Here is a 20,248-nt window from a genome sequence, read left to right as displayed (position 1 = left end):
TGTCCATCTTTTCCCCTGAAAAAGTATCTTCAATTTTACTGGATAGATGATTCTTGATTATAATCTGAGCTCTTTTGGCCTTTTGGAATATCATATTCCAAATCATATTAACCCTTAATGTAGAAGGTGTTAAATCTTGTGTAATCCTGGCTGTAGCTCCATGATATTTAGATTGTTTCTGACTACTTGTAATATTTTCTCTTTGAATTGGGAGTTCTGAAATGTGACTATAATATTCCTGTTAGTTTTTATTTGGAGGTGATTGGTGGATTCTTTCAATATCTACCTTACCCTCTGCTTCTAGGATATCAGGGCAATTTTTCTGGATTATTTCTTTTTTTGTTGTTTTTGGTTTGTTGCAAGGCAATGGGGTTAAGTGACTTGCCCAAGGTCACACAGTTAGGTCATTATTAAGTATTATGTATTATTAAGTAGATGTCTCTGGATTATTTCTTTAAAAATAAAGTCTAGGATCTTCTTTTGGTCATGACTTTCAGGTAGTTTAATAATTTTTAAATTAGCTCTCCTGGATTTGTTTCTAGAGCAGTCGTTTTACCAATGAGATATTTCACAGTTTCTTCTAATTTTTATTCTTTTGGTTTTCTTGTATTGTTTCTTGATTTCTCACAAAGTCATTAGCTCCATTCAACATTTTAAACAGTTATTTTCTTAAGAGAACTTCTGGATTTCCTTTCTTCCATCTTGCCAATTCTTCTTCTTAAGGCATTCTTCTCCTCATTGTCCCTGGTTTTTAAGATGTTATTTTCTTGGATTTTTTTTGGTAATTCCTTCACTAAGCTGGTGCTAATTTGTTTTCATTATTTTGTTGCATCACTCTCATTTCTCTTCCCAATTTTTCCTCTGCCTCCCTTACTTGATTTTCAAAATTTTTTTGAACTCTTCCATAGCCTGAGACCAATTAATATTTTTCTTATAGACTCTGGACACAGATGTTTTGACTCTCTTCTGGTTATGTATTTTGATCCTCCATAGGAAGTAATTGTCTATGGATGGATTTTTTTTCTTCTGTTGTTTGTTCAATCTCCAACCTATGCCTTGATTTTAACTCTTGTTAAGGTGGGGTTCTACTTCCATGGTGAAAGATGTTCTGTTCCAAGTTTTTGAAGGTTTTTGCAGCTGTTTTCAGGGACAACCTCCCCCCCCCCCCAAGGACCTCAGTTTCTCCAAGGTCTTATGAGAGACTCTGACTGCTCTCCTCACCTGTGGATGACCACAAGCACTCCCCTCTACTCTGGAGCTGTGAGAAGGGTCCCTGCTCCATTATGGTAGTATGGGAGCCCAGACTGTGACCTGTATCTGCATACTGACAAAGCAACAAGAATTCTTCCACAAGGATAGCAAAGAAATAACAATCTCCCATGATTCCCCTCCCCATCCCATAGGCTGAGAACTCTGGAAGCAGCTGTTGGGTGACTCCCTGCTGGATAACTCCTTGCTGGTTGTCTCCACAAGTCTGTCCCTGATTTCCTGAGTCTGGGTCCGTGCTGAGGCCTGTGTATCACTGGGCTCTGCTTTCACCCTGGTGCTGCAGAGTTTTCCTTCTGAACTAGGCTGTCTTTGGCAATCTCTGGGCTAAGAGGTCTGAAAGCTGCCAATGCTGTCATGGACCCAAGTGGTTTTGCTCCTAGGACCCAGGTGCCCTGAGGCCTGTTCCTGGATTGCTGGAGCTAGTTTGCTCCAGGAGGTCTGGGTTGTGCTGTGGGTCCTTTATAAAACCCTGGTGTAACAGACCCTTTTGAAGGATCTTTCAAGTTGTCTTAGGCAGGAAAATTATTTCACTCAATCTTTTTCTTAATTCTGCCACTCTAGAATTTGGTTAGAGTCCTTATTTAAAGGTATTTGGAATGATCTGTGGGACAGCTTTTGGGAGTTCCTGTCTTTACTCTACCATCTTGGCTCTGTCTCAGTTTTAAATTTAAATCTATGTCAACCTCAGTTCTCTGACATTTATCTTCATAAGGGCATCACTCTGAGAAACAGGTTAAAGTAAATACTGGAATCAGGCCAAATATGGAAACAAGACTGGGAGATATTTTCTCATGAGTTTTATTGGAGTTGAAGGATAGTGAAAGACAAAATAGTTAATTGTTAAATCTATTTACTGAAAACAACGTTGCCAACAGTGATTTCAACAGAAGAGGACTCATATGCATAATGAGGATATGTCTACATGTATTTGAAACAAAAGTTCATCAACTTTGCATCCTTTTTTTTAACTGCACTTCTTTTTTCTTAAAAATCCATTATTTAGATATTACCATGAGAACTGTTTGTTAAAAAGATACTATGTTTGGTACTCTTCTCTTTCTCAGTAGATTTTGACTCTCCATAGTCAAACTGTTACTTCAGATTATTATGGGAATTTATCTTTAAATGTAGCACTCATGTTGTTGCTATCATCAAGAGTGTGACTACAAGCAAAGACTTATACAACTTCAGAAATCATTTTCACTTAGACAATGTGCTATGGTTGATAATAGATGTTATTCTTTTTGCCTTTACCTCTATTTGTCATAGAATCTGACTTAGCTCACACAGAGCCACCTGAGTTTGAAGTCAAAAAAATCAGTTGATTTTTCTATTTCTTTTTTTCTTTTTAGATTTTTGCAAGGCAAATGGGGTTAAGTGGCTTGCCCAAGGCCACACAGCTACGTAATTATCAAGTGTGTGAGACCGGATTTGAACCTAGGTACTCCTGACACCAAGGCCGGTGCTTTATCCACTACGCCACCTAGCCGCCCCTTTTATTCTTTACATATTCTACAATTCTATTTATATGTTCTCCATGTTCCATGGTGTAGAATTTTTTTAACTGAACTGCTTTTCTGTAGTTATTTCTCTTCTGCTTTCAGTACATCTTGGTGGTCTAATAAAATATATTTTTAGCTGTCAGTAATTCAGAAACTCATTTAACAATCATTTAAGTGTGTCTTGTGATAAGCCTTTTGCATAAAATAGTTGCATTCTAATGGAGAACACAACATGTTAATATCAAGGCACTTGCATCCATATATTAATCACATATATGATTAATTAGATTAATACTGTATTTTAATTAGAAAGTGAAGGCATTAACAAGTAGAGAGAAATTATGAACGTCTTCCTGAAGAAGATGGCATTCAAATTGAGTCTTGAAGAAAGCCAGGTTATTAAGGTGGAGATGAAGAGGCATTGTATCCATTTTGGATAATGTTCTATAGTTTTCTATTTTTTCTTTTCCTGTTTCAATTATTAGTCATAGTTGCATTATTAAAAATATGAATATAAAATTTTTTTTCTGTTTTTCTTTGAATTTTTGTTGTATTGGCTTTTGTATAATACCTTTTTATTTTCTATAAGCAAAATTATTCACTTTGCATTTTGTAATGCTTTCTATATCTTATTTAATCCTAAATACTTTCCATATTCATAAAGCTTTACAGGTAAACTATTTCATTGTCTTAATTTGCTTATGATATCACCCTTTATTTTTAAATCATGTACTCATTTTGACTTTAGTATATGATGTGAATATTGATCTTTACCAATTTTCTGTCATACTGTTTTCTGGTTTTTTCCAGAAGTTTTTTTTTGTCAAATAATGAGTTTTTATCCCAAAAGCTTGAATTTACACTAAATTACTATGATCACTTACTACAATGTATTCTATACCTAATCTATTTTACTCATCTACTACTTTATTTCTTAGTTAATAAGTTCTAGACTGTTTTGATGACTATTACCTTATAGTTTGAGGTCTGGTACCACTAAGAGTCCCCCAAATTTTTCAAAATTGTTGTCTTTATAATTTTGTTGTAATTGCACAAATTATTTTCTTGGTTCTGCTCACTCCACTTTTGTGTTGGTTTGTATAATGCTTCCAAGGTTTCTCTGAAATCATCTTCTTCATTACTTGTATTGGCAATAGTACTCTTATCACATTTATTTGTTTAGCCATTCCTCAATGAGGAATTTTCCTTTAATTCCCTTTTATTTGCTGCTACAAAAATAACTTGTTATATTTTTGCACACCCTTAGATATTCTCTTGCTTAGAACCAATCCCTCCCTTAATTCACCTCTCTTACTCCCATCTCTTCCTTCTCATTTGTTTCCCTGCTGAATATAATACATTTCTTTACCCACCTGTATACATGCAATTGACTTGAGAATGGGGGGTTCAAATGCCATCCACTCCTCCTTCTCTTCCTCCTAGAATTCTTACAGTTTATCTCACAATTTAGTCTACTTTTTATCTTTGAAGATTGCAACCGGATTTTTTTTCTTAAAAGCAGACATTAAAAAATAACTTTGTGAGATTTTTAATATTTGAAGGGATTTTAGTAAAGTAGAAACATAGTTTTCTTTTACACAGTAGTTATTAATATATTCTTATAAATTATCTATTTTTTATTTGATTAAGCATTTTGTGGTACATTAAACACTTAGTCATACTGTGCATTTCTACATATCAAGGTATACCTTTTGTTGGCAAAGTACTTCATTGGTTGCAAAAAACTATAAGCAGATGAGAGACTTTATTTCTGAGAAGCCAAAAGCAATATGCATGGAGGCAGAACTTCTCAGATTGCTGTTCTCCTCAGAACATGTTCTATCTCTCTCACTCAATGTGTACCTGTCATCTTTTGACATTCACTATCAGTAACCTCTCAAGGAAAGGACTGAGGGCACCTATCCAAGTAAATGCTGTCTTCAGGGTTCCTTCAAATACTGTGCTTTATATGTATAAAAACATAAGCTGGTTGATTTTAGAAAAATTAATAAAAGGGCTAATATGAAATAATGAAAAGTGAAGTCCAAGTATTTTATAGAAATGGTATAAATCACTTATTATTCAAAGAGAAGAAAAGATTCATATAAGAAGGGAAAATATATATTTCAGTAAAGATGGGAACTAGATTATTTCCTGAAGTAAAAATACAAGAATTTTTGTTTTATTTGATTTTCACTTCAAAGATAACAACATACTCGCAAAAATCCATGAAGACACCGTATGGTCAAATCTAGTTCTTTCAGAATTGATAGAGGGAATGCCCATCGACTGGAGAATGGCTAAACAAGTTATGGTACATGAATACCATGGAATACTATTGTTCTATAAGACACCATAAATGGTCAGACTCTAGAGAAGCATAGAATGACTTATGGGATCTGATGGTGAGTGAGGGAAGTAGAGCCAAGAGAGCAATGTGCACATCAACAACAACATTGTGAGATGAACAGCCTTGATGGAAGCAGCTGATGGAGACAGTCCAGAGAGCTAGAGCACCTGTATTAGACTGGCTATATATTATTCCCATCCAGAGGAAGAAAAGCAAAACAAAACACATCACACACACACACACACACACCTCTTCAGGATCTAATGAACAATTTATAAAAATTGTCCCTTATGTATCTCTTTCCCTTAAACCTAATTCCTCATACCAAAAATAACCAATACTAATCTGTAAACATGTTTATCAAAATATGTATGTACAATGCTAACCTGACTGTTTGCCACTGAGAGAAGGGGGCAGGGTAGAAGTGAGGGTGAAAGGAAATGTTGTAACTTAAAAATATGCACATGCATATGGATGAAAATAAATAAATTTTAAAAATTGATAGCTAAATGTTCAAAATATTTTTTGAATTTTTGAAGGAGTGTATGATGAATATGTATGATGAAATTCTTTATCCCTCAAAAGTTAAATGTTTCAGAGTATTTTATCATAAAAAAACTTGTAGAAAGAATTAATGAAACTGTCACTGACATCAGTAGAAAAATCAAATTTGGAAAATTGACTTTTTTATTGCTGTATAAAAATAGTTTAATGAACCTGTTAAATAGCCATATTCATATATGTGATGAAAATCTTAATGTGAGTGAGGGATTGCTTGTTAGTCTTTCTCTAAATGATATGACAACAGGTAAAGATTTTTAAGGAAGTATATGGACTTTTTAGAAAAGTATAATCTTCCATTATCCAGTTTATTCACTGACAATAATATACTGTCCATTAAAATTTCAGATTTTTTTATACAATTCCTCATCTTCAGAGAGAGTCTTAGTGATTTGTTTTCAAGTACTGTCCCTAATTCTTATCATATGGGAAATTTTTAAAAGTAAATGTTTTTCAGAGGCAACCAGGAAGCACAATAGGTAATGCATTGAAACTAGAGTCTGAGAAAATTTATATTTCAGCATATAGAGATGACCAGCAAAAGAAATGGAACTCAGAAAAGAATGACAATGAAACGTTATTGCAGATAATATATAGATTGAAATTAATTAAATATGAATAAGTACAAAATAGATTTAATTTGTTTTGATGTATAAATTGAAGTTTACAATAAATAAGGCTACTGTTTTATTGCAATGCTTTATAATATGCCTACATTTATTTAAATTTCAGATATAATCTAGGTTTCCCACATGTGCCTAGTTAAAATTCAGATTCATAATGAACTTTTTAAGACATCAGAAAATTTGAAGTCCTCCTAGTTGAGAACTCACAATGCAAAACATATCAATTGCTTTAGGGCATGATTTTAGTGCCTTTTGTCTGCATTGTAAACAGGTAGTGAGGACTAGGTAGCATAACAATAAAAAAGATGTCCACTGTCACGTGATCCTTTTAGAATTTACCTGGGAAGCTAAAGTCATGAAAACTACTAAAAATAAAATTGAAAAGATCAGGAAAAACAAAGCACTGTTAGTTGTTCTTCCCTTCATTAGATTATCTGAAAATTTTATATTTTTGAATTGTTTCTGAATCCACAAGAGAAACATTAAACTTTACAGAGTCAAGAGGCATGTCCTGTGCCATTCTCAAAACCCTTCTGCAAAGTGTCATTAATCCACTCATTAATTTGGTTTAACAATATTACCCAGACCATATTTATCTTGTTCACAATGATATCATAATAAAGTTTAGAGTTCTTGCAAAGGAAAATGGGCACTCTCAGCAAGCAGTGGATTCTATTTCCCTAGAGATATTCAAACAAATGTGCTGGCAACCTGTCAGCGATGCTGGAAAAGAGGTTCCTGTTCAGGAATTAGCCACACACAATTACTGTTGAGATTCTGTCATTCATCGTTTAGCATCCCTCAAATATCATATCAAATGACCCTATCAAAAATATATATATATATTTATATTTATATAAATTGTCTTATATATGTTCATGCATGTTTGTGTATATGTTTATGCATGTTTCTATAATTGTGTGTTTGTGCATATGTGTATGATTTGTTCTTAATATAAATATGCTTGATGCTGTTGGATATGTTTTTCCTTTTCTGGGAAACTTTCAAGTCATTTGTTTCATAGCTAATTTTGTTGTAAAATACGATTGAGTTTATTATAATCTGTAGTTTCTAGAATGTTTTTGAAAATAGTCATCTTCTTTTTGGAAACCGGGGGACATATTTCTTAATATTTAAACTATTTTTCATGATTTCTTACTTTGTATTAGCAATTACCCTGTTTTTGTTTCCTCTCAGAAATGAAGAGCATGCAAATTAAAGCTTCTCTGAGGTACCACCTCACACCTCTCAGACTGGCCAATATGACCAGAAAGGATAACGATCATTGTTGGAGGGGTTGTGGGAAATCTGGGACACTATTACATTGTTGGTGGAGCTGTGAACTCATTCAACCTTTCTGGAGAGAATTTTGGAACTATGCCCAAAGGGCAACAAAAATGTGCATACCCTTTGATTCAGCAATACCACTACTGGGTCTATACCTTGAAGAGATGATGAAAAAGGGTAAAAACATCACTTGTACAAAAATATTCATAGCATCCCTGTTTGTGGTGGCAAAGAAATGGAAATCAAGTAAATGTCCTTCAATTGGGGAATGGCTTAGCAAACTGTGGTATGTGTCACATATGTCATGGAACACTATTGTTCTATTAGAAACCTGGATAGATGGGGATTCAGGGAAGCCTGAAGGGATTTTCATGAACTGATGCTGAGTGAAATGAGCAGAATCAGAAAAACACTGTACACCCTAACAGCAACATGAGGTGATGATCAACCTTGATGGACACGCTTATTTCATCAGTGCAACAATCAGGGACAGTTTTGGGCTGTCTGCAATGTAGAATACCATCTGTATCCAGATAAAGAACCATGGAGTTCAAGGACTATTCCCTTTAATTTAGAAAAAATCCCTGATATCTTATTGTCTGATTTTGTTATATCTTATACTTTGTTTCTTCCTTGGGGATATGATTTCTCTCTCATCCCACTCAATTTGTATCAATGTACAACATGGAAACAATGTAAAGACTGACAAACTGCTTTCTGGGTGGGGGGAGGGAAGTAAGATTGGGGGAAAAATTGTAAAACTCAAATAAAATCTTTAATTTAAAAAAAGAAATGATGAGCATGTTCTCTAACTTGAATCAAGGTCTGAGTTAGGGCTTCCACAATATCCTCCACAATTGCCACATTTCCAATCATATTCCCCATTAAGTCACTATACATTTCTTAAACTCACTCAAACTGCCTATTGCAAATGCTGCTTGTGATGCTCCACTGTGACACCTTTTGCATACTATTAGCTGGAATGCCTTTCCAGCCCTCTACTTAAATTATAAAACTTATTCAAGAGATTTTATCAAATCTCTTTCATGAGATTTCTTTTGAGTTCTTCCCAGTAGGATGTGATCTCCTACATCCTTTCCTATAATAGGAACTTGATTCCATTCATAAGATACTAAAAATGTCTTTTTTAACTGTTTATATCTCTTCTAGTCCCATGCTCAATTATTCCCTGTGAAGAAAGATCATCCCTTTACATCTTCCATACTTTATAGCATATAGAAAGGAATATTGTATAAAAAAATAACTTAAGTGAATGAATCTTGAGCCAATTTGGGAAAAGGGAAGAAAAGGAACTGGCCTTTCTTTTTTTGTCAACGGACAGCTGCAATACTCTTTAATTTTTATTTATTTTTTTCAGAGCAAACTCTTTTTTTATTAAAGATATTATTTGAGTTTTACAATTTTCCCCCAATCTTACTCCCCCACAGAAAGCAATCTGTCAGTCTTTACTTTGTTTCCATGTTGTACATTGATCCAAATTGAGTGTGATAAGAGAGAAATCATATCCTTAAGCAAGAAACAAGAAGTCTAAGAGATAACAAGATCAGACAATAAGATAATTGCTTTTTTTCTAAATTAAAGGGAATAGTCCTTGAACTTTGTTCAAACTCCACAGCTCCTTATCTGGGTACAGATGGCACTCTCCATTGCAGACAGCCCCAAATTGTCCCCGATTGTTGCACTGATGGAATGAGTGAGTCCTTCAAGGTTGATCATCACTCACATGTTGCTGTTGGGGTATACAGTGTTTTTCTGGTTCTGCTCATCTCACTCAGCATCAGTTCATGAAAATCCCCCCAGGCTTTCCTGAATTCCCAACCCTCCTGGTTTCTAATAGAACAATAGTGTTCCATGATATACATATACCACAGTTTGCTAAGCCATTCCCCAATTGAAGGACATTTACTTGATTTCCAATTCTTCCCCACCAGAAACTGGGATGCTATGAATATTTTTGTACAAGTGATGTTTTTACACTTTTTCATCATCTCTTCAGGGTATAGACCCAGTAGTGGTATTGCTGAATCAAAGGGTATGCACATTTTTGTTGCCCTTTGGGCTTAGTTCCAAACTGCTCTCAGAAAGGTTGGATGAGTTAACAGCTCCACCAACAGTAATAGTGTCCCAGATTTCCCACAACCCCTCCAACAATGATCATTATCCTTTCTGGTCATATTGGCCAGTCTGAGAGGTGTGAGGTGGTACCTCAGAGAAACTTTAAATTGCATTTCTCTAATAATGATTTAGAGTGATTTTTCATATGGCTATGGATTGCTTTGGTCTCCTCATCTGTAATTTGTCTTAGCATATCCTTTGACCATTTGTCAATTGGGGAATGACTTTTGGTTTTAAAAATATGGCTCAGTTCTCTGTATATTTTACAAATGAGTCCTTTGTCAGAATCATTAGTTGTAAAGATTGTTTCCCAATTTACTACATTTCTTTTGATCTTGGTTGCAGTGGTTTTATCTGTACAAAAGCTTTTTAATTTAATGTAATCAAAATCATCTAGTTTGTTTTTGGTGATGTTCTCCATCTCTTCCTTAGTCATAAACTGCTCCCCTTTCCATAGATCTAACAGGTAAACTAGTCCTTGATCTTCTAATTTGCTTATAGTAATTGTTTTTTACGTCTAAATCCTGTAACCATTTGGATCTTGTCTTGGTAAAGGGTGTGAAGTGTTGGTCTAATCTAAGTTTCTTCCATACTAACTTCCAATTTTCCCAGAAGTTTTTATCCCAATGCTGGACTATTTGGGTTTATCAAACAGCAGATTACTATAATCATTTCCTGCTAATGCACCTAATATATTCCACTGTTCCCCACTCTATTTCTTAGCCAATACCAAACAGTTTTGATTACTGATGTTTTATAATATAATTTTCGATCAGGTAGGGCTAAGCCACCTTCTTTTGCACTTTTTTTCATTAAGCTCCTGGAAATTCTTGACTTTTTATTTCTCCATATGAATTTACTTACAATTTTTTCTAACTCATAAAAGTAATTTTTTGGAATTTTGATTGGTAGGGCACTAAACAGGTAGTTTAGTTTTGGTAGAATTGTCATTTTTATTTTATTAGCTCTACCTATCCATGAGCAGTTGATATTTGCCCAGTTATTTAAATCTGATTTAATTTGTGTGAGAAGTGTTTTATAATTGTTTTCTTTTTTTTTAGGTTTTTGCTAGGCAATGGGGTTAAATGGCTTGCCCAAGGCCACACAACTAGGTAATTATTAAGTGCTGGAGAACCCAGGTACTCCTGACTCCAGAGCCGGTGCTTTATCCACTGCGCCACCTAGCCACCCCATAATTGTTTTCAAAAAGTTTCTGAGTTTGTCTTGGCAAATAGACTCCCAGGTACATTATATTGTCTGAGGTTACTTTGAATGGGATTTCTCTTTCTAGCTCTTCCTGCTGTATCTTGCTAGACATATATAGAAAAGTTGAGGATTTATGAGGGTTTATTTATAACCTGCAACTTTGCTAAAATTGCTAATTGTTTCCAGTAGTTTTTTTGGATGATTTCTTGGGATTCTCTAGGTAGACCATCATGTCATCTGCAAAGAGTGAGAGTTTTGTCTCTTCCTTCCCAATTCTAATTCCCTCAATTTCCTTTTCTTCTCTAATTGCTGAAGCTAACATTTCTAATACAATATTGAATAGTATTGGTGATAATGGGCACCCTTGTTTCACCCTTGATCTTATTGGGAATACCTCTAGCCTATCCCCATTGTATATAATGCTTGTTTATGGTGTCAGATAGATACTGCTAATTATTTTAAGGAACAGTCTATTTAATCCTATATTTTCCAGTGTTTTTAGTAGGAATGGGTGCTGTATTTTGTCAAAAGCTTTTTCAGCATCTGTTGATAAGATCATATAATTTCTGATAGATTTGTTGTTGATATAATTGAGTATACTAACAGTTTTCCTAATATTGAACCAACCCTGCATTCCTAGAATAAAATAATGTATTATCCCAGTGATAACTTGTTGTAATCATTTTGCTAGGATTATATTTAAGATATTTGCATCTATATTCATTAGGGGGATAGGTCTATAATTTTCCTTCTCTGTTTTAACTCTTCCTAGTTTAGGTATCAGCACCATATTGGTTTCATAAAAAGAGTTAGGCAGAGTTCCATCTTTCCCTATTTTTCCAAAGAGTTTATATAGAATTGGAACCAATTGTTCCTTAAATGCTTGGTAGAATCCATCAGGCCCTGGAGACTTTTTTCTTAGGGAGTTCAATAATTGTGTGTTGAATTTCTTTTTCTGAGATAGGGTTGTTTAGGTATTTAATCTCCTCTTAATTTAACCTGGGCAACTTATATTTTTGTAAATATTCATCCATTGTACTTAGGTTATCAAATTTATTGACATAGAGTTGGGCAAAATAATTTTGATTTATTTAATTTCCTCCTCATTGTTGGTTAGTTCACCTTTCTATTTTATGATACTAGCAATTTGATTCCCTTCTTTCTTTTTTTAATCAACTTGACTAGAGGTTTATCAATTTTATTGGTTTTATTTATTAATTCATAGTTTTTTGCTTTCAATTTTATCAATTTCTCCTTTAATTATTAGAATTTCTAATTTGGTATATAATTGGGGATTTTTAATTTGTTCTTTCTCTAATTTTTTTAGTTGCATATTTAGTTCATTGATTTCCTCTTTCTCTAATTCATTCATGGAAGCATTTAGAGATAGAATATATCCCCTGAGAGCTGCTTTGAATGAATCCCATAGGTTTTGGTATGTTGTTTCATTATTGTTATTGTCTATGATAAAATGATTAATTCTTTATATAATTAGTTTTTTGGTCCACTCATTCTTTAAAATGAGGCTATTCAGTTTCCAATTGGCTCTGGGTTTATATCTCCTTGGTCCAATATTGCATATAACTTTTATTGCATTGTGATCTGAGAAAGATGAATCAGTATTTCTGCCTTTCTGCAGCTGATCATTAGGTTTTTATGTCCTAGTACATGGTCAAGTTCTGTATAAGTTCCATGTACTGCAGAGAAAAAGGTATATTCATTTCTATCCCCATTCAGTTTCCTCCATAAGTCTACCATATCTAATTTTTCTAACAATCTATTTACCTCCTTTAACTTCTTGTTTATTTTATGATGTGATTTATCTAGATCTGATAGCAGGATGTTGAGGTCTCCCACTAGTAGAGTTGTGCTGTCTGTCTCCCTGCAGTTCTTTCAGTTTCTCCTCTAAGAATTTGGATGTTGTCCCATTGGGTGGGACTTTATTTGTCTTAACTTTATTGTCTATGGTACCTTTTAGGAGGATAAAGTTTCCTTCCTTATCTCTTTTAATGCTATCTCTTTTTGCTGTTGCTTTGTCTGAGATAAGAATTGCTACCCCTGCTTTTTTTACTTCAGCTGAAGCAAAATATATTTTGCTCCAACCTTTTACCTTTACTCTATATATGTCTCTCTACTTCAGATGAGTTTCTTGTAAGCAGCATATTGTAGGATTCTAGTTTTTAATCCACTCTGCTATTCTCTTACATTTTAAGGGAGAGTGCATCCCATTCACATTCAAAGTTATGATTACTAATTCTTTATTGCCCTCCATGCTATCTTCTCTCTGTTTGTATTTTCCCCCTTCTCCCCCCTTTATCCATATTCTCCAGTATTTTGTTTCTGAATACCACCCCCTTCAGTGTGTTTTCCCTCCTGTATCACCCCTCCCCTTTCTTTACCCTTTCCCTTTTTCCCCTTTTCCCTTCCCTTCCTTTGGTTAGTTCCCCTTTATTCTACCCTTGCCTTTCCCCACCCCCTTCCCTTTTTCCCTTTTAATACAAGAAAGGTTAGATTTTTTTAAGTTAACTGAGTATGTGTATAAATTGACTTTAATTCAAGTCTGATGAGAAGAAGATTCAGGTGTTTCTCATCTGCTCCCTTCTTCCCCTCTATTACCATAGGTATTTTGTACCTTTTAGTGTAATGAGATTTACCCCATTCAATCCCCTCCCTCTTCCCATCTCCTTCCTGTCCCCCTTTTTAAGGACATAGAGTTTTTAAAAATCATTCTATCTGAGTCATAGAAAATTCTCAGTATCCATCACTTCTAGCTAAGTACATTCTATCTAATAGAGTTAAAATTCCTGAGAGTTATTAGAGTCTTTCTCCCAAGTGGAGTTAAAGCCAGTTTCTTCCCATTAGATAGCAGTCTCATGGATAGGTCATGAATGTCCATCACTTTGGGCTAGCTATATTCTCTCTGTTAGAGTTACAATTCTCAAGAGTTATGAGAATCTTTGTTCCCTGTGCTAGGATATAGCCAGTTTCAGCTTATTGTATAGCAGTTTTTTTTCCTTTTACCACCCCCCCTTTTTTTTTACTTTTTCATGTGTCTCTTGAACCTCCTGTTTGATGTCCAAATTTTCTATTTAGCTCTTGTCTTTTCATCAGGAATTTTTGGAATTCTTCCATTTTGTTAAATGTCCATCTTTTTCCCTGGAAGAGAAGGCTTAGATTTGCTGGACAGTGGATTCTTGGCTGCATTCCAAGCTCCCCTGCTCTTCAAAATAATCTCATTTCAGGCCCTTCAATCCCTTAATGTTTATGCAGCCAGGTCCTGTGTAACCCTTACTGTGGCTCCTTGGTATTTAAATTGTTTCCTTCTGGCTGCTTGCAGGGTTTTCTCTTTTATCTGATAGTTCTGGAATTTGGCCACAACATTCCTTGGTGTTTTCATTTTAGGATCTTTTTCTGAAGGGGATTGATGTATTCTTTCAATAACTACTTTGCCCTCTGGTTCCATGATATCAGGGCAATTTTCCATCACTAGATCCTGTAATATTAAGTCCAGGCTTTTTTTTTTTTTTCTCTTCAATGTTTTCAGGAAGTCCAATAATTCTCAAGTTGCCCCTCCTTGACCTATTCTCGACATCAGTGGTTTTACTGATGAGATGTTTTACATTTTCTTCTTTTTTTTTCTATTTTTTCATTTTGTTTAACAGGCTTTTGCTGTCTCATGAAGTCAATAGTTTCTGCAGACTCAATTCTTTTTTTTAGGGAGGAGTTTTCTTTATAAACCTTTTACAACTCCTTTTCCATTTGGTCAATTCTACTTTTGAAAGAGCTTTCTATTTGACCAATTGAGGATCTGAGAGAATTTTCTTTTTTTTGCATTTGCCCAATTTAGGATCTGAGAGATTTATTCTCATTTTGTATTTGTCCAATTGAGGATCTAAGAGATTTATTCTCATTTTGTATTTGTCCAATTGTATTTTCTAAGGAGTTTTTTTCTTGTTGCAAGGTATTAATTGTCTCTCCCAAATTTTCCAGTTGATTTTTAAACTCCTTTCTTATTTCTTCAGGGAAGTCTTTCTGTGCTAGAGACCAAATCATATTCTCCTCAGAGGTTCTAGGACTCTCTGAGTTAGGGTCTTTTCCTTCGAAGAATTTTTCTATGGATCCACCTTTCCATTGACCTTTCTTCATTTTGCTAAGACCTTGAGTTGGGGAGGGGCTGGTTCACAGGAGTTTGGGATCGGTAGAGGCTTTGCTGAGTTCAATTTCTCTGGCTGGCCAGTAGGAGGTGCTGGTTGCTTTCTCTGGAGTGTCTGTGACCTTGATTGAGGCCTTCCCTCTTAGTTTGAAGGGAGCAATTGAAGCTATTGAATCCTTTTGCCTTCAATCAATGGTGGGCTTTACCCTGGGGTGAGATCATCCCTCTTTGTATTGTCAGCTGGGCTGGTTCTTCTGTTCACACACCTGTGCCTGAGGCAGAAGAATTCTGCAATTGTTTGTTCGGGTAAGAGGCCTCAGCTACATTGGAGGCGAGGACTCTTGAGTTCCTCAGACCAGAGGAGCCCAGGTATGGTGTCCATAGCTCTCCTGCACCGGAACTGTCCCCCCCAGCCCTGTTGGCAAGCTCCAGAGGGACAGCACCAACACCAGTGCCTCTGCTCCCTAGTTGACTCAATCCCCCATGGTCTAGCCCCACCGTTGATCAAGCAGGTCCAGCTCTTGGGCCCTCAGGCTCCCCAGCTCCAATTCAGCCGCTAATCTGGCCGGGGGCTGATCTGCCCATAGCTAACTCACCCTCCTGAACTTGCCCAAAGCTGCAGAAGACAAATCCTGAGGTAAATGTTTTCTCCTGGCTTTTCTGGATTGGATTTCTGTTAAGAGGTTTGTTTCATATCATAGATGGGGTAAGATCATGAGACTTTAGAACTGTGCCTGTCTTCTCTCCGCCATCTTGGCCAGAAGTCTCAAGCTGGCATTTCTAAATCATGTCTTAAGGAATCTGAGTTATGAAATAAATATAAGGCAAAATCCAATAGAATATTGTAAAAATGTAGACATTCCATAGACATTAGCACAAAATTTAGAAAATTTGAAACTAGACCCAGGAAGAAAAAGAAAATCCACAAATTGTGGTAATATTAGGATAAAGACTGGCCTCAAAGACTTAGAAAACTGGTTTGAAGATTTACTCAGCTGATAGGAGTCAGAAAAAAACCTGATTTTTATCAGCTCTTTAGGATGAGTGATCATTTAGGAAAGGAGTGAGAAAGCATATTGTTTGATAGGGTTAACAAACTGGAGAATCTTCTCAGAAATTTGAGTCTTAATTCATCCCTGCACAGGAATTCTCTTTTACATCATTAAGGAAATGGTTATCTGGCCTCTACTTGATAATATCTAGAAACCCACCACCTCCTAAAATGGTCCATTCCACTTTGCACTTTCATGATCAATCTTTTGTTTTTTGCTAATTTTTCCAGTCTAGTTCTTGATTTTGAACTTCACATTAAAATTGGACTTCTGCTCATCTTGGGATGGGGGCATGGCATCACTGTCTCAAACTACAGAATTTTTGTGTTTTTTTCATAGCTAAATCTGTGGTCCTGTTAGTTTTCTGTGGTTCTATGGTGGAGTGATGTGAAGAGAGGCATAGTTAATGTTCTCCTCTGCACTTTGATTCTTTCCCAGATACAGATCCTGCTTACTTGCAAGTACTATTACTCTTCTTCTCCCAGAAACTACACTCCAGACCTCGATAATGGACAATGAAATTGCCAAACTGTGCCCAACTAGTACAAGTCCAGGTATCTAATTGTATATCCTTTCCCTTCTCAGGGTGAGAGCTCCTGGAACTGTTGCTCATTGTCTCTGCTGCAGCCCCCAAAGTCCACAGCTATTGTTTCTATCCTTCATTCCTAGCCAGTCCGCAACCCAGGGTTCACAGACCTCTCTGATTTTCTAGTTGTCTTGAACTGGAAAAATATCTTATCCTGACCTTTTTTGTGGGCTACACTGCTCCAGAATTTGATTTTGCATTTTATTTTTAAAAGTTGTTTGGAGGGGAATGCTTGGAAGATTTGCCTAGAATGTTCCCTCTACTCTACCATCTTGTTTCCACTCCTAAATTTCTCTATCTTGTTCACAAGGACACTGTGTGAAGCTTAGAGCTCTTGTAAAGTGGAAAGGATAGTCTTAGGAGGTTGGTGGCTTTCCCTTTCCTGGAATTCTTCAAGTAGAGACTGGATAATCATTTCTTGGATGTTGTAGAGAGAATTCCTGTTCAGGGCTGAACTGGACTCTTCCCTTAGCATTAAAGCTCTTCCAGTTTAATAATTCTATCAAAGAGGAAAAAAGCCCACCCTCTCTCATACATACATATATATACATATATATATATGTATATATATGTATGTGTGTCTAGGTATATATTTAGTTATATGTTTACATATGACTTTTTTAGTTCACTCCTGTTAATGTTAATGTTAATCATAACTTTCCATTCCTTCATAATCTTATGCCATCTGTATAATTTTGGTGCTGATTATTATCTTGTCTACCTGGTCTGTTGTTTCTAGTTCCTCTTGGAATATGGAGACATTTGTTTATGCCAAGAATTTCTGTCAACATTTCAATTCTCTCTCATTTCTAGAAGATTACAGTAATTCTTCTAACACATTAGGAAGTTCTTTGTATCTTCTTGAATCTACAAGATTTCAAGCAACACTGAATCAAAACCGGGATCATATTGACTAGTATTAAAAAAAGCTCTTTTTAATCCTGACATCAGTAATCTTTTGTGGTTTTTTTGCCATAATTTGCCATTGCCAAACACTCCAATCAAGGTGATTTCTTTCACCTTGGGCTGGCTCACTGTGAAAACTTTATTCATACTAGTCCCTCCACCAGGAATGCCTTTCTCATCAATTTATTCAAACCCCATCCTTCTTTTCAAGTCCAGGTTTATGAGAATTCTTCCTGAGACATTCCCAATTGGAAATCATCTTTTTTTGTCATTTTCAACCACATTAATTGAGTCAACACCATAAGACATTTTCACTGCCTTCTTTTAGTGATTTACCTATATCTCTTATTTGTTCAACTTATTTGTTAATTGAAATTAGAGATCTTATATTTCCCTCTTCTTATGCTCTATATACACCTAGAAACATACCTTGCATGTAAGCAACTTTTGAATGAAGTAATTGTTATGAATGAATTAGGAAGTGAGCAACGCAGGGCTATCTTAGTGACTCAGGAATCTGAAATGTGGAATTCAAGAGAAAAATTCAATAAAATATTATGAAAATGTCAGAGTATCTTTGTCTAAAACTTACTATTAGGTTGCAAGACTTGAAAAGATAATGAAACAAACAGAAAATAAAGTGAATATGGAATTGGAACCTGAGGAAGGAAAAGAGAACTTTCTCCCTAAAATATCAGTAGGACAATTAGAGGCTTCAAAGATTCTCAGATAAGGGTGATTGACTCAATTGATGAGTGGAGTCAGACATATTTGAGATTTTTCCAGGGCAGTTACTAAATTGACACCAGGACAATATTTAGAATTGCTCTTCAGGCAATTTGAAAATAATATGCTATAGTGGTAGCATATCTACTTTCAATGAATATTTTAATGATGTCTCTTGAAAATAATTCTGGTAACTTTTTTAGTCCTTCAATTTATATTCCAGAGTGACCTCAAGATATTAGCTATATAGTTTTAGAGCACTCTGGTAAAGAAATTAATTTACTAATTTACTGTCTATCCCCTGCCAAATATAGGTTAAGACATATTTAAAGTCAAGAATTCATTTCTTTACTATTTTCTCCCTCATTTCCTTTCCCTTTTAATTTTTATACTTTGTTTTATTAGTTTCATTTTAAATCCTAAACATTTGCAGATTGTTCCTGCTTTGTGAGATCTCATAACAATAAAACTAAGAATACTTTGTCTGAAAATTCAAGCAAACTTCATATTCATAGCACCCTTATACCTTCTAGATATATAAAAGAAAATGTGTAGAAATCTACTTTTCTCTCTCAATCCACCTCATTTAAAAAAAAATTTTCATGTAACAAATACATAGTAAAGCCAAAAAAATTCTTGCAGTGGCTGCACACACACACACACACACACACACACACACACGCACACACACACACACTCACACTCCTACATATCATTCTATACCTTAAGTGCATCATCTGTCAGGAGGTAATTAACATGCTTCATTATCTGTCTTCTGTATTTATAGATAATCATTGTGTTGAGTATAGTCTTCACAGATTTCAAAGTTGATTAGCTTTATAGTATTGTTGGCATATAAATTGTTCTGGTCCTATTGCATTCTCTTAATAGTTTATTAAAGTCTTCAAAATTGTTTATTTTTTAATATTGATGTTATGGAATAAATTGTTCCATGTCTGCACACTTCACTCTGTTTCACTTTGGGTCTTTCCATATCTTTTTGAAATCATCTATTTCCTGATTTTTATAGCAAAATAGTTTGTTATACAAAAATGTATTTAATTTGTGTCTGTTTGGAGTAGGGGAGTTAGGACCACAAATAGATCCACTGTAGATATTTCTGTTGTTAAAGGACCCTTTCTGATTTCTTTTGGTTTTAGGTCTAACAGGTTACTCAAAAGGAATTCACTGTTAAATTTTTGTCAATTTTAAATTACAAGAATGGGTATATCTAATCATTGGTTTACTATTATTGTATTAATGTGCCTGTTTTTCCATTGCCCCCGCAACACAATTTTCCTTATTATCTTTGACACTGAAGGGTGTGATTTGGAACTCATAATTGACTTAATTTATATTTCTCTAATTTAGTATCTATTTGGAACATTTTTTTCACATGTATATTAGTCTAAACTTCTTACTCCACAGTGTTTATATCCTTTGACCACTAATCAAACTGACTCTTAATTTGCAAGAAGACAACAATGTGATAAAAGCAAACACCTTTGAAACAATTAGGAATTCTGATCTAATTAACACCAAACTTCTAGAGGACTGATAAAACATGGTACCCACCTCCTGACAGAGAAGGACATAACCAATTTGGAAATACATTTTTGTATTTCTTCATTCTTACTGGGAGTAATGGAAGAAAGGGGAGATGGATCAGATCAGACAATGGGAAAATGTTTTGAGTTTGTAGAATGTTAACCTGTGGATTAGAAATTAAGAAATAAAAATTAAATTAGAAATTTGGTAACATGAGCTTTTACAACACCAGGCCAAAGTTATATTGTTTCCATGTCCTCCTTGCTGGATTGTACAATTATCCAAAAAAAAAAATCTTTTTTTTTGCGGCACTGAGCTGCTACCCCACATTAAATATAAA

At 34.9% G+C, this 20,248-nt stretch overlaps 1 long non-coding RNA gene across 1 annotated transcript in view; it reads right to left on the bottom strand.

The window, feature by feature from the left end:
- The window catches only part of LOC141507030 (uncharacterized), a 71,276-nt gene that overhangs the window by 50,574 nt on the left and 454 nt on the right, over nucleotides 1-20,248 (bottom strand). Inside the window, exons 2-4 of the long non-coding RNA XR_012474056.1 lie at nucleotides 19,936-20,071; nucleotides 18,064-18,151; nucleotides 17,450-17,595 (exon numbers count right to left, since the gene is read on the bottom strand). This is a non-coding gene — a long non-coding RNA (uncharacterized LOC141507030). The remainder of the gene's footprint in view (nucleotides 1-17,449; nucleotides 17,596-18,063; nucleotides 18,152-19,935; nucleotides 20,072-20,248) is intronic.

This window comes from Macrotis lagotis, chromosome 1, assembly GCF_037893015.1.
Source record: "Macrotis lagotis isolate mMagLag1 chromosome 1, bilby.v1.9.chrom.fasta, whole genome shotgun sequence".
Classification (NCBI taxonomy): domain Eukaryota; kingdom Metazoa; phylum Chordata; class Mammalia; order Peramelemorphia; family Peramelidae; genus Macrotis; species Macrotis lagotis.
Note: the sequence above shows the minus strand (reverse complement) of the source record. Positions and strands in the feature narration are given on the sequence as shown.